Raw genomic sequence first — 7,081 nt, forward strand, 5'->3', positions numbered from 1 at the left:
TCAAATTTGTAGAAGGCTCAAAGTTGAAAATTATGCCTTTGTCCATTCCCATGTTGGTTAGAGTGAAGGTTGGGCCCAAAACAATGATAATTGGCCCACAAAAATGGTGATATAAGGTGGTCCTTATATGCTCTGCTAGGTCCTTAGGATTTTGTATCCTTAATCTTCATTTCGAAAACCCTAGCTTAGCCCCATTACAACCTGTTTTAAGTGCTGACTTGATCCTTGAGATGGGCTGTCTTTGGTTAGTGGAGTCAGGTACGCAGTCGAGCTTATGGTTTAGGTCCATTTGTGCACTTAGTCATTTCATGAGGTCTTTAATAATTCTTCACCAAAATGCATTTATTGATGAAATATGCAAGCTGTTTGTTGCCTTACAATTTATTCTCTTGCATATACTTGAGAGTGAAGCTTTTAAGCATAGCCATTTCTGAGAGAAAAATCGAGAGTATGCCCTGTGAGTTTGGATTGGACTTGTTCGAAACATGCTATCATTCACTGTATAACTTAAGTTCTCCATATCTTGCTTAGTCATATGAATGTCACAGGTTTATTAACCATGGAATTATCTATGCAATTTTGATTAAGTGTTTAACGTGAAAGCCATGAGTTTGGAGTCTCTGAGACAACAGTTAGGGGAAGTAGAGTCATTTACTTGTTTTTTTTGTTGAGTCGTTGTTTTGTTTTGTATTTTTGTTTTGCTAAGGGACTAGCAAAAGCTAAGTGTGGGGTAGTTGATAGGAGCAAAAAAGTGTGACGATATTATTAATTATGTGCCTCATTTTAGCCTTATTTCTCCCTTAGTTTAGTGTTTTGAGTCATTAAGTCATTTTGAAAGTCTTGTTGAGTGTTTGGAGTGAAATAGGCGGAAAAAGTAAAATTCATGAAAAATCCTAGCTGGATCAGGATTCCTAACTGTCAACTATTTTTGCGGTCTTTACATTTTAATTTCCCTTTATTTTCTCTAGAAAATTCTGATATTCTCCTGCTTGTTGTAGGAAACGTTGCCTGGTTGAACTCTTGGAAACAGCAATGATGGAGTCATAAAATAAAGCATTAAGATATTTGACCAAGCAATGAAGAAGGGAAATAAAGGAGAAAAGATGTTTTCAGTTGAGGAATAAAAGAAAAAGATGTTTCAGCTGGAAAATAAATAAGAGAAAGACGTTTTCAGTTGGGGAATAAAGGAGAAAAGACGTTTTCAGTTGAGGAATAAAAGAAAAAGATGTTTCAGCTGGAAAAATAAATAAGAGAAAGATGTTTCAGCTTGGAAATTAAAGGAATTGCCCCATTATGAGAGGAGTTAAGGCCATAAAGAAGACGTTTCAGTTGGGAAAGCCAACCAATGCTCCCCTATAAATAGGCAACGTCCAGAACTGAATTTGCATCACTTCCCAGCCAAGATCATTCCAAGACTACCCAATTCACTCCTCAAACCTCCATATCTTACAAGACCGTGACCACCATCCATCCATCAATCTACAAAGCTCTAAGGCGCTGAGTCAAGGACGCTCCACCACCATAGTAGAGACAAGTTCATCACCTTGTTGCTAAGCCGCTGAGGAAAGCTTCAAAGTGTAACTATGACTCTACTTATAATTTTTGTTTCGGTTTTGTGTGTTTCAATTTGTGAGTTGTGTAATTGGAGACATGAAATTTTCAGAATATTTTTATTAATATTTTTGAGATTTTCAGTTTATTATTGAGTTAATTTCGAGAATTCTTTTATGATGCATGTTACAATCTTGTGCCCTTTTATGTGTTTTGGTAATTTTCAGAGTTAGATTCATAAGTTTGCATGCTAGAATAACGGTGAGAGTTCTTGTGTGTTTTCTTAATTTGCCAAGAGTAATTGTTATTTGTTAAGGCGCTGAGTTAAACAAGTAGCAATTAGTTCTAAAAAGTGGTAAAAACTATGTTCAATGGTTAAACGATTCTGGAAATTACGTGTTAAATTCTATGTGTAATGGTTAATTTGCACGTGTGAGTTGATTCGAGGGTTAGATAATACTACTAGTTAAGAGAATTACGCTGAGTGTTTTCAAAAATTAGTAGTATTAGGCTTGGTAAGGACTTTTCCGATCCAAGCCTACATTAGAATGAATCAGATAAGTGGATTGATCCGCTGAGGCTTTTCATTTAGGCTCTTATCTAGGCATTTAAGATGGGCACATTTTTGTATCATGTTGAAATGAATTTTCTGTTTTTACACTTAGTAATTTCCGAGTGGTATTGGTCTAGGTTAGGGAAGTCGATCATTGTATATAGTTTTATTTGCTTTGTTTTAATTTTTAGTAGATTAGAAACCAAATTCCAAAACCCCCATTTTATTCTTTTATTTGTTAATTGACCTTTTTGTGTAGGTGTACCCTACAATCCCCGGACTGAACGATCCCTGCTTATCCTATACTGACAACTACATTTTGCAGGGTTAAATTGTGAGGCTATTTCAGCCGCATCAGCCGACTCAAAACATAATGGCTGCATGTAACTTTGATATGCAATTCATATTTGCATGTGCAGGTTGGGAAGGTACTGCACATGATACAAGGATTTTCTTATCTGCCATACGGAATCCTAAGTGGAATTTTCCCAAGCCTCCTAGTGGTAATAATTTTTTTTTCAATACTTTTTTACTATTTGTTCAAATTCAAGTTCTAATTCAATATTGCATCTTAATATGTTAAATACTTTTTATATTTTACAGGAAAATATTATTTAGTTGATGCAGGATACCCCCGAAATGAAAGGGTACCTGGGACCATATAAAAATAACACATATCATCTTCCAGATTTTCGTAGGGGTGGTGGCTCGACAGGCCCTAAGGAGGTATTCAACTACGTGTACTCTTCTCTTAGAAGGCGTCATTGAACGCACTTTTGGAGTCTGGAAGAAAAAGTGGAAGATTTTAAGGGATATGCCTAACTATCCGTTTGACAAGCAAGTCATGAAGATAAACATTGCAACCATGGCACTTCATAACTACATAAGGAGACATGCTGAAAACGATAAACATTTTGATAAAATGGGAGCGAGAATAGCACTATAGCTTATGAGACCACTGATATAGAGGATGATACACAAGGAGATCATTGTAGTCGTCATGATGTCGGTGCACAAGAAATGGAAGTATTAAGAAATAATATAGCCACAAGTTTAATGAATGCAATGTAGACCTTGGGCTCTAGCTATTTGGTTTTTAATTCTTTTTTTTTTCCTAGTTCAGATAGATATTAATTTGATTCTAAAGTTTAGTGATATTCAGATATTTTTTTTATGATCTACTATGTATTATTATTGTAGTTTTTTATTTGTTAAAATAATTATTTAAGTTTTGGAGGGAAAATAAAAATAAATGCACATGATCAATTTGTTAAGGAGTGAAACAAAGAAAAAAAAATCATGTCCTTTATGGTCAATAAATATATCTACAACACTTTTACTTAGAATTTACCAAACACTCTGAAGTTGTTTTATGTACTAGTGATATTCAACTTTTTTTTTTTTATGATCTACTATATATTATTATTGTAGTTTTTTATTTTTTAAAATAATTATTTAAGTTTTGGAGGGAAAATAAAAATAAATGCACATTATCAATTTGTTAAGGAGTGAAACAAAGGAAAAAAATCATGTCCTTTATGGTCAGTAAACATATCTACAACACTTTTACTTAGAATTTACCAAACTCTGAAATTGTTTTATATACTGACAGCACTTTTAAAAGTATTGTTTACCAAACACGAAATTCTTTTGATTCACAGCTGATTATTCTTACAATACAGCAGTAGCAGTTTTTGTTAAAAGTAACAACAATCCCAAACTACGCCTGAGATGGCTGATGTTGAGATCACAATCTCAGTTGTGTCTTTGGTTGCTGAGAGAATGAATAGAGTTCTAGACAGTTTTTTTTCGAGGGGTTGAGTTTTAGACCGAGTTAATATCACGAAGAGGGGTTTTGTGTTATATCCAAAGAGCAAGACTTGAAATAATTAAAGTCAAACTCACCTTATTCAGACAACAAAATTGTGTTGTTTGAATATCACCCTATTGACTAGTTAGCTATAGGATTCAAACACTTGAGAGGGAAAGACTTAAACTTCTTGGAGGGAATTCTAAAATTTTTATTAGGGTTCAATATAGAAAATCTCCATATATTAAAACAAAATATAACTGTTGTTTGAATCTGACCATATTTTCAAAAAGTTCAAAGTATAGTTTCTCTGTGTATTGAGACAACACATTTAATTTATCTGTCGTTTGAAAAAATTAGACGACAGAAAATTAGCTTTCTGTCGTCTGATAGCTTTTTTGGCATAATGGTATTTTGTTGTATCACTCTGTAACTTTTACTCATCTAATATCAATTGCAGTGAATTCTGACAAACTTAAGAGATTATTTACACACAACCCTACTGCAAAAAATGTTATCATTTTGTAATAAGGCAGTACATGTTGGTTTTTGGTACGTTTGATAGACCATTGACATTAAATGGAGTCTACCTTAATATGGTGGGGTGACTTAGTGTTGTCCATTTTGCACCCATTGTAACATTGTATCACAGGCCTAGGTACTACTAATCCATCATCATTGACTGAATCAACAGGAAAGGGTTGAGGAGAAAGAGGGAATTCCTCTAGTGCAACAAAGGTACTTGTTTCTCTTTCTTCTCATATTCAATCTATCTAAAGTAATAAGTTACTTGAACTTGAGTTATGTCTGGTTTTGTAAGTGTGCATTACATGTTAATAAATTGAACTTTTAGTTTAGTTGTTTTTCATGCCTTTTATCATCCATGCAAATATTACATTGTTTATGCTTTGCTAGCTACCTGTGGAGTTTCTATGAATTGAAAAAGAAGAAAAATGATTAATCTGTTCCATACTTTGGGCTTTTGTTTCAAATGAGGCCGTGAGTAATGCACTGGTTAGTGTTTGGTTATCTTTCACCACTATTGAAAATTGTATCAGCATTGACTCATTCTTTACTTGCGAAAGGCTATCATGGTTTTTCATAGAACTTAGATTTGTTCAGTGGCCAAGATTATCTTGTCCACTGAAGGTTGGTCGAATTATGGTTGACTATTCTGTTGGAGTTCCCTCCTCAATTAAAACTCCTATTAGTTAGATGTTTGGTCTGTCACAAAGTCGAACTTAGACTCTATGTCTTGGAGAAAAGAAAAGAAGACGTTTCAGTTTTCCTTAGAGCTGAGAAGAGTGCAGCTGGCATTGGAAACAACAATAGTTATTGTTTCCTGGTGATCCCTTCATATTCTCTAGAAGGAGCTGGAGAGAAAGAAGAGGTAGATATATCTTGATATCTCTGTTTTGTGAAGCAGAGTGGCAAGTCTGTGTAAGGAGAGAAAAGAGAGAAACCAATCCTTCTTGTACATCCTATTGTGAGTGTTAACCAAGAGTGATTCTTGAGAGTTATTCCTCTAGTGATCTATAGAAATTGGAGATTGTAATCTGATAGGAGCATTTTAATGCGACGTTTTACTTGCTTTTCCCTACATTTTCTGCGTTATTTCCTTAATAAAACTCTGTCTAGGAAAGTTTCCATTCTTTGATTTGGAAAGTTCCTATTTGTAGAAAGTTTCTATTTTTGTAGTTTCTATTTATCATTTTTAGTAAGTTTCCATTTTCGGTAGTTTCTATTTTTCATTTTTAGAAAGTTTCCCATTTTTAGTTTAGGAAAGTTGCCATTTTTCATTTTAGGAAAGTTTCTATTTTTCTTACTAGTTTCTATTTTCAGGACCTCCGAGCTAAAAAGTGGAAATGAACTCACAAATGGAAAGAGGAGCTTGCGAAAGTCAAGGGGAGCAAAAATGAGAAACAATGAGCCACAGAAATGAGCAGAAATGAAGAAAAGAAGTTTTCCTGGTCCAACCAGGAAACCCTGCGGAAAGGAGGAAAGCCCGCCTATGAAGTTTCCAACGTTACTGTGAAAAAGAAATGGAAAAATAAAGTATTGTGACGTTGGAAGATGACAAGGCTTGAATGAGAAGCAACAAGGCCCAAGAACTCTCAAGAATGAAGTGGATTTTCGGCAAATGGATAAAAGGCCCATGAAGCCCATACATTTAGGGTTTATGACGCAAGAATAAACCCTAGATATCATTGTTGCCGTTCAAAGCCAAGAGAAAAACAAGGAAAGTGGCGTGAAAATCAGAATTATATATGGAGATTTTCTAGGGAGATTTTCTAGGGCTATTTTTATGGAAAGAAAATACTTGGAAATAAACCCTAGAAGGATTGCCGTGAAGAATGAAGAGGAAAACAAGGGAGGCAACGTGAAACCCTAGCAAAATGACGCCAAAAGATATTCCCTAGAGATTTTTAAGGAAAGAGAAAAAGGTGGAGACCAAGAAAAGCTCAAAAGAAGTCTAGATACATTCCTACATTCCCTAAAGAGTTTTGGCCGAATTTGGAAGCATAAAATCAGAAATTATCTCTTTATTTCGGCAAGAATTATTTAGGGAATTAATATTGGAATTTTGTGATTGGTTGAACCACCTCATAGGGCTTATGTGGCAAGAAATCATTGGAGGAAATTATGTGGAGGAAGCAAGCTATTGCCGTGAGTTTCTCTAGGGTTTTGGACGGCTTGGAGACCTAGGGGCCGTCCCCTATATATTCTCACACATTCTCAACGTGAAGTGGTTCCTCTCCTTTACATTCTACACTTTAAAAAAAATCAGAAACTCTCTCTAGCCTAGCCGTGCTCATCTCCATCCTCTAGGGCAACCACGAAGTGCAAGCAAGGCCAAGGAAGAAGAAGACAAGCCGTGCACTACCTCCATCACCATCCTTGAAGATTGCTTTCGAAATTCAAGAGACCATTCATCACTTCATTCATCTCATCTTCATCACGGTGTAATCCGATTCTCCTTGTAACCTTTGCTTTGTAATTTTCGTTGGTTATGCCTTAGTTGACACATATGTTTGAACAATTGTTGATTTCTGAAATTTTATGATTAATTGTTAATTTTCAGATTCATATATTGCGATTTATGGTTGCTTTTGTGTGAGTGTTTGATTAAATTTGCATGATAGAAATCTTTTGTATGATAATCTTGA

Source organism: Rosa chinensis, chromosome 5 (genome assembly GCF_002994745.2).
Source record: "Rosa chinensis cultivar Old Blush chromosome 5, RchiOBHm-V2, whole genome shotgun sequence".
In the NCBI taxonomy this organism is placed as follows: domain Eukaryota; kingdom Viridiplantae; phylum Streptophyta; class Magnoliopsida; order Rosales; family Rosaceae; genus Rosa; species Rosa chinensis.